Raw genomic sequence first — 8868 nt, 5'->3', positions numbered from 1 at the left:
AGTCTGAGGACGATATCGAGGGGGATTTGCGTAAAGTTTTCCAGCAGCTTAAGGTCGATGTAATAGTAGGGTGAGAAGTATTCGGGTCGGGAGCCAGTGTATTATCGATATTCGGATATCTAGTGCCTGATTTTCAATGTGGACCCATTGCTTAAGAGCATTTAGTCTAGACTACATGAGAATTCTATGTAACATGCATGCCTGATAGTAGCCTTTGATGTTCGGGAGGCGAAGACCCCCTTTATCTTTATTTCAAAACATTAATTCTAATTTCAGTCGGGGTCTGCTGCCTCCCCAAATAAAGTCTCTAATTAAGGATTGTACATCTAGGAACCACCCAGGAGGTAATTTGATTGGTAACGTCTGCAGCAGATATAAAATCCTAGGAAAGAAATTCATCTGAAGAATACCCAGTCTCCCCAACCACGAAAAAGGTTTTGTCTTCCAAAATTGTAAATCTGATCGCAGTTTAGTCAAGAGGGGGGTAAAATTTGTGTTGAGTAATCGAGAGAGGTCCCTAGTAATAGCTACAAATATTTTACTTGAGAGGGGTGCCAAGCAAAAGGGAATGTTGCCTTAAGACCCGTAACCATCTGTGGGGGGGGCTGTGAGATTCAGGTTAACTGATTTGGAGTAGTTGACCTTAAAGCTGGATAGCTCTCCAAAAGACCGAAACTCTTCCATCAAATTTAACGCCTTTTCAGCATCAGTCGACAGAAATAATAACTGGAACGTTTGCAGACTGGATTTGGTGAATAAGAGCTAATAGTTTAAAGGTTTTGTTCTTAGCTTCACGACCTGGAACAAATCCCACCTGGTCGCTGTGTATTAATGAAGGCAAGAAGAATTTCAGTCTATTTGCCAGTAATTTGGCATATAGATTAACATCAATGTTAAGGAGGGAGATGGGGCAATAGTCAGGACATAGGGAGGGATCCTTGCCCTCTTTAGGGATAACGGAGGTATGGGCCTCCAAAGACTGTCGAGAGAAAGGGGAATCATTCGAGATCGTGTTGAAGGCCTTCAAAAGTAGGGGAGCTATTTTGTCCTTAAAAGCTTTATAATAGTTAATTGTAAATCCATCTGGCCTGGACTTTTCCCCTAAGGAGTGGATTTAATGACCTCTTCTAATTCTATCAAGGTAAAGGGGCTTTCCAGTTTTGCGCTAGACATTTCCTCAATTCTGGGATTCCAATCTTTAATAAGTACTCCTTAATTGCCTGTTGTTTTGTGGGGAGGTCAGAAAAAGCCGCAGAAGCAGGCAGGTTGTACAATGACGAGTAGTAGGAGCAAAAAGAACTCCAAATTTTGCGTGTCATGGAAGACCTGCCCCTCTCCATCTTTAATAGCGGGAATAAAGGAACATATGCCCTCTTGGCTCGCAAGGCCCTAGCCAACATTTTGCCGGGTTTATTACCCCAGCGATAACGACTTCGACACTTCCTAAAAGAATATTTGACTTTGTCTAATAATAATTTATTTAATGCTGCCCGGGTTTGGGTCAGTTCTTCATATAGATCAGGGGAAAGAAAGGCTTTATGGGCGGTCTCCAAAACTTGAGTTTCTTTAACATACTATCTATTTCTCCCAATCGTTGATTCTTCATAAAGGAACCTAACTGTATACATTTCCCCCGTAGTACACACTTGAGAGCTTCCCAAATAGTGAGGCCAGATACTTCCAGGGTAACATTACAGCCTATTTAGACAGCAAGTTCTTCATTTATTTGGGATTTACAGTAGGAGTCCGACGAGGGAGTCGTTGAAGCACCAAGCTCTATGGGTTGGGTCCTGCAAGCCAAGGGACACGTCTATGCTTACAGGGGCATGGTCAGACCAGGTTTTGACTCCAATAGAAGTATCACACACCAAGTGTAAATGTCTATGTCCAATTAAAATATAGTCTATTCTAGAGTAGGTTTTATGAGAACTAGAGTAATAAAAATAATCTCTTTCTGTCGGGTGGGCGATACGCCAAATGTCAGACTGTTGATGTGTATGCAGTAAGTGTCTTACCTTGCGCGAAGAGTGGTGTGGGTGCATAGTAGAGCCAGATGAAGTATCTTGGAGGTGGTCCAAAACCCAATTGAAGTCCCCACCGACTATTAGGATCCCCTTCTGAAGCAAGTCAACCTTATCCAGAACCCTCTCAAAAAGGTCGTTTGACCCTGATTTGGTGCATAAATATTAACAAATGTGTAGCATTGGTTAAAGATTGTACAGTTAACGAGAAGAGATCTCCCCTCCTCCAACACATGAACCTCAGAGTCTAAGACTGAAATATGTCTGGCGAACAGGATCGCTACTCCCTTGGATTGAGGGAAATTGCTGTAATAGGCCATAGGATATGAATAGTTGCTAAGTCGTGGAGACGAGGGGCACTGGTGGAAACGAGTCTCCTGCACCAATACAACGTCCACTCCGTCTTTATAAAACGAACGTAAGGCCTGTGATCTTTTTTCAGGTACATTAAGTCCTCTAGCATTGATGGATATTATACGAAGTGAGGTAGCCATAAATGAATGAACAGAAGGGGAATATAGGATACATCACAACTGAGCTGGGAATTCGATCAGATAATAACAAAAATAGAAATCAGATAAGGAAAAAAAAGGGGGTATCAGAGAGAATTGGTAAAATAAATGTAGAGAGAAAATAAAGAAAAGAAAAATGCATAAACAATATCATATGACATTAAAGATAACAAAAAAACACTACCGGGACATTGGGAAACCGCATAGGTACTCATGTCTTGGAAAAAAAAATATAAGCGGTGGGGGCCACACAGGGAAAAATTGACCCCGCCATCCACAAAAGTAACAATATATCAAAGCCAAAAAGATGTCAGAACATAATGTGTGAACTATTGATATTTACGGGCAATGATAAGTAAAACTACACAGTGCTTTTATGTTGACTCTATAATAGTTTAGTTGAAATAGTTCACTGGGCTAAATCAGAAAAAGTGTAAGCATATAACACACACACACAGAAAAAAAAATGTATACTAGGAATTGTAAAATATCTGCTAGAAAAACAGAAAATATATAAATTAGCATAGAAATAAGGAACCTGAATTCCAGAACATGTGGGAGGGTAGGCTTCCAAAAACCCACGCAAAACATCTTCAGTTCCAATTAGGTGGCCGTCAGAAAGATACTTTGTATCTGTCAGAGAATAGAAACAAAGCTCTTGACAAAGTTCAACTAGGATCAGAAGTCTCTGGGGAGTCTGACCCCCTTGATTTGTTCTTTTGGTTTTGAACGTCGCCATTGGTCTTTCTTCGGACGATTCAGCGGTGGTAAAGCAGGCAGTGTGAATGTTTGCCAATCTGTTAGTGAGACAAGCTCCAGGCCAAGCTCGGAACAGAACGAAGGCAGGTCCGCAGGAGACTGAAGGCATAGATTTTTCCCAGCATGGGATACTTGTAAAGAGAGAGGGAAGCCCCATCTATATTTAAGGTCCTGCTTGCATAGGGACTCTGTCAGGGGTTTCAGCAATCTTCTTTGTGGAAGGGTGCGCCAGGAGAGATCCTGAAAGATCTGTAAACGTGTTTCATTGAATACTACTCCCTCCATGTTTCGAATCCTAATTATTTAATCTTTCTGTGAAAAAAATGAACATCTCTAGGACGGTCAGATGCTGGTCCCTTCAGACGAAGAGCTCTGTGTGCTCGATCAATCTCAATAGTCATTCGGGTCTAGCGCAAAAATTTCATTATTTTTTGTAAGAGCATCAAGTAAACCCGATGATGGGACATCTTCTGGAAGACCTCTTATCCTAATATTATTCCTGCTGCCTCTATTATCAAGGTCATCTACCCTATTCTGTAAGGCTCTCATATCTGCCGCTTGTTGGGAAACCTGGTCCCGCAATAGGGATATTTGTTCATCAGCAGACTCCCTGCCTTCTTCCAAGGTAATGAGGCAGGAATCTAAGTGCTTGATGTCAGTTTGAACAAGGGAAACCTGCGTTTGGAGAGAGTCTTGAAGTTGTGAACTCCAAGGCCTGTAAGTCAAGTTTAGACGGGAGGGATCGCATATGAGTTAGGATTTCGGTGATTTCTCCCCTTATTTGAGACAGCTCCGTGTGAGGATCTCCTGGTGGGGGAGAGAGGGCCATGGTTGGAGAGGCTTAAGATGCAATTGGAGGGTCAGCTATTGGGAGAGTCTATTGTATTTGAAATTGAGAGATACGAGCAAAGATTTGGCTGAGATAGATTAGACCTTGGAGTCTTGAGAATTTTCTGGGTGTCCTTTTTGTTCTTGCCCATTAGTAACACTTTGTGAAATGAGTCATAAGGTTAGATGGCATAGTAGTTGAGCAGATGGCAAAGGGCACAGCTCCCTAATGGAGTCTACATGGCAGGCAAAAAGCTATCACATGGAGCTATTGATATTGTAAAATATACTCCTTTAAAGACCAGTCAGAGGGTGATTTGAGAAAAGGTAGATATCTATAGGTAAATCTGGTGAATAGTATTTCACTGGTGGAAGCAGTATTATAATGGATGCTATTACTTAAATGTGAGATAATTTACAAACAGAAATTACAGCAAGCTGTCACCAGAGGGAGCCAAATCATTAGAAAAAAAAACCCAGATATAATATTCAGAGGATCAAGACAGGATAGCAAAACCTATAATATAAAGATCCCTGAGTAATGTGGAGGCTATTGACACTATGTAAATGGCTAAATGATATATAATATGCAGTGTCATTTACACATTTAAAAGGTTGGTCTCAGAGTGAGTGAAAAGCTATATAGTGCCTGGTGAGCAGGGGGGGGGGGGGGAGAGAGGGAGTATAGCAAGTGCAGACCTCTCAATGAAGGTGGGAGACTTATCTGTACTAGAGGGGATGAGGAGGTACTGATCTCTGGTAAATAGGACCTGTGAACCTCAAGGCCACACAGTGTACATGTTAGCGTCTGATGCTCCAGGGCTAGAGTGACAGCAATGGCCGCCGCGGGAAGGAGCTGCTGGCGCTTCCCATGTGCGCTGTCAGCAGAGGCAGATGACCAGCTGAGCCTCAGTGTCCGGTCACAGCGGGGTCCAGGGCAGACGGGTAAGATCGTGTCCGGCTGCGTCCCCAACTTGAGTCCCCTGCTTCAGTAGGGTAACTAGGCCGCAACCCGCAAACATGCGTTGAGGGGTAGATGAGGGTGAATGAGGCTTAATTAGAAACGCCGATCAGGAGCTTCTTAAAAGCGTGACTGCTCTCCCAGCCAGGACACGTTCCCCAAAATGTATGTTTTATGGTTCCCAAAAGAAACTGATTAGTATAATCAGTTTGGTGTATACTTATAGCATAACTAGCTTCAGGCTAAGCTGGAATGGGATGGGAGGGGGGGGGATTTATTAATGGCAACGCTCAGCTGCACACACATTGGCCAATTACAGTACCGCCAATGCACGTGTGCCTTCACACCTCTATGGAGTGCAGGGCAAATCTTGTGATGTGGATGGACGCAATGTCCCGCTCTAGAACGGCACATTGTGTCTATCACATGGATGCACCCCCTCCCTTTTACAAATGGAGCCTGCAGTGATTACAAGCACTAGACAACCAGGAACTCCACCTTATGCGTCAATGCTATGTACATGCAAGAAGTGTTTCCAACACAACATAGGCTACCTGCTGTGCCACAACACTGACTTCCAATGTTCTGACTCCATAAAAATACGACCGGTTTTAAAGATTCAGGGGTTTATCCAGCGCTTCCGAGTGTGTCTGATATTTTCAAGGTACAAAAATTTGTACAAGAACCAGGTACTGAATAGTAATATATAATAAAAAAAAAATACCAAAGGGCATCGCTTATTTATATATATATATATATATACACCCACACACACTTCTTGTGATATATTTTAAATGCATTCTTGTATAATTGATATGATGCTGTCCAGTTATTAAAAGGAGAGTTATGGTAAAATTTACCTTGATTAACTCTCTTTCTTCAAAGTCCATAGGGTCCACAGGGAGACAATGGAGTGTAGGTGGGACCTGGAGGACCGGACACCAACAGCAAAGCTTTTCAGGATGCTCCAGTCCTTCCCCCTATACCCCGCCCACAGCCTGAGGGCACTTCAGTTTTGTTAACAAACCCAAGGCAGGAGCAGGATAGGAGGGAAGGAAGACTTGTACACTGAAGAACCACACTATCACACAGAGAAGGAAATAAGTGACCAGGAAAAAAAAACCTATAGAGGCTAGTAGCATCATGGCAGGTGCACCGTGGACACTATTGACTTCAAAGAAAGAGAGTTAGCCAAAGTAAGTTTTACCATAACTCTCCTTTTCTTCTCCATAGGGCTCCACAGGGCAGACAATGGGGATGTCCCAAAGCAGTTGTTCAAAGGCGGGAACACTCCTGAACTGATAGGAGAACCCTACGCCCGAAGGAAGCATCCTGAGTGGCAAATGTATCAAAGGCATAAAACCTAAGAAAGGACAGACCAGGTGACTACCTGTTCAGCTGAGGTGCCACACCGGGCTGCACACGAGGGACCCACATAGCGAGTAGAGTGAGCAGTTACTGGAGCTGGCACAGGAAGGCCCGTCTGCGTGTAGTCCTGTGAGATAGTCATGCAAATCCCTCTGCCCAGGGTCTGTTTGTTAGCTGGCCATCCCTTCTTGTGGAATCCATATAGGACAAAGAGGGAGTCCAATTTCCGGATGAAAGCAGTACGGTCCATGTAGATCTTTAGAGCACGGACCACATCCAAAGAGGCCTCACCTGCCAAGAGGTCTGGTGAATTAAAGGCCGGAACCACAATTTCCTCATTCAGGTGGAAGCGAGAAATCACCTTGGGAAGGAAGTTTGGGCGTGTTCAAAGAACTGCCCTATCCTGATGAAATATCAAAAATGGGGAGCGACCTGAATGCGCCCCTAAATCCGATACCTTATGGGCAGATGCTATAGCCAGAAGAAACTGAGTCTTCGCAGTGAGCCATTTGACATCCACTGATTCCAGGTGTTCGAATGGAGGTTCCAGAAGTGCTTAGAGCACCACTGACAAATCCTATGGAGCCACAGGAGGGCTTTTTCCTGGCTAAGTTAACTACCGGATCCCCTGGCCTTTACAATATGCCTCTGCGCCAGTATTGTTATGCCCCGGTGGTCAGTGGGCGAGCCAGAGTCCACATCAGTACCTCCGGTCTGTCTCCTGAGACTGGAGGCAAGACAGCACTAAGCCGTAGGTCCCCGTGAACGGGGTTCCACCTTACCTTTCCCCTGGATTCCGGACTGCAGTCTGGGGAGCCTGGTAGCTAGTTCCCCTCGGAGCCCCCCGCCGGGAGTACCTAGCATAGGCTTGGTGTCACGGCAGTGCGGAGGGGTGATGGGGCGGCAGCTCAGACTTCCGGAGGACAGCCTGGTGCTGCTTGCCTGTTTTAGTAAAAAATATAACGTAAATATAAAATTAAAGCTTGGGCTGCTTAATGCAGCCGTTATAATGGTGGTCCAGCTCCTGCCGGACACCAACGAAACTGAGTTGCCCTCAGGCTGTGGGCGGGGCATAGGGGGAAGGACCAAAACATCCTGGGATTGAAAAGCTTTTCTTTTTGTGTCTGGTCCTCCAGGTCCCAATGTCTCCCTATGGACCCTGAAGGAGAAATATATTTTCCTTCTAATCTATCTGGAAGTGTCCTCTGCTCTTCTATATCAATTCAATCGGGATAATTTATTAGTGCAGATCCCTTGGTGACAATGCTTTGACTAGAAGACAAGGCTAACCAAGCAAAAACACTTTTCATAAATAAACCTCATACTTGAGTACTAGGGTTGATTTAAAGTTTGTTTGGAACAGCAGTTTTGCAACATATTCTAGACATGACCATATTTTAGCAAGTATGGCAAACTAAGGAGAATATACCCCTTTTCCACTGACTTGAAAATCCCGGGTTAACGCACAACCCGGGATTTTTGTCAGTGTAAATGGCCCCACCCAGGAATCCTTCCCGGGTACCCAGCAGGGGTTTTATACGGGAAGGACTCGGCTGAGCTGCAGTGTAAATGGGTGGTTTTCCAGCCTGAGTTCTGTTCACAGCAGGAGATCCGCATTCTGGCACAAGGCGTAAATGGCTCAGATCCAGGAAAAACCTAGATGGGCACCGTGCCGGTAAAGGGGTCTGAACTGTTCCAAATCCAGAGTCAGACCCTGGACTTTGGTGGAAAAGTGGTTTAAGTCTCCCTATGTCCTAGATTAGGGGTGGACAATAAGCAGCTCCCCAGATGATGTAGAAATACACATCCCAGCATGCCCTGCAACAGTTTTGCCATTTGGCCATGCTAAAACTGTTGCAAGACATGCTGGGATTTGTAGTTGAACTGGAGGGCCGCTTATTGCCTACTCCTGTCCTAGATGGACCACAAGGTAAGGTAGCGGCACTGGATGTGTTTGGAGATATATTTATAAGTGCTCCCTGCTGCTCTGACAGAACACACCTAAACATTTATACAAGATGTGCTTTCTTCTCGCATTCTTCTGCTGGGTTTCAAAAGCTATACTGCAACACCTACAATTATTATTCTTCATTTATACACATTCTTGTTGCTTCTCTGTATATACTCTTGACCATGATGACCTCCATCTGTGACTCCTCTCCTCAACAAGGGTTGTGAAACAGTGGTAATCATTAAAGTCTACGCTATTGCAAAGCACGGCCTGAACATGCAAGCTCCATAGAGAGAAGGCCCTGGTCAGGAATTAACTCATGAACCCAGTGCTAAGTGTGTACTGATGGTGGGCGTTAATATGCAATATTTTGTAAAACTTTGATAAATCAGTGAGGTGCCATATTTTCACAGCAGTAATTCACGCAATATATCAGTGGTTCTCGAACTCGGTCCTCAGGACCCCACA

This window comes from Taudactylus pleione, unplaced genomic scaffold, assembly GCF_031769625.1.
Source record: "Taudactylus pleione unplaced genomic scaffold, aTauple2 ptg000245l, whole genome shotgun sequence".
Lineage (NCBI taxonomy): Eukaryota > Metazoa > Chordata > Amphibia > Anura > Myobatrachidae > Taudactylus > Taudactylus pleione.
The sequence above is the reverse complement of the archived record's forward strand: the minus strand, read 5'-3'. Positions refer to the sequence as shown.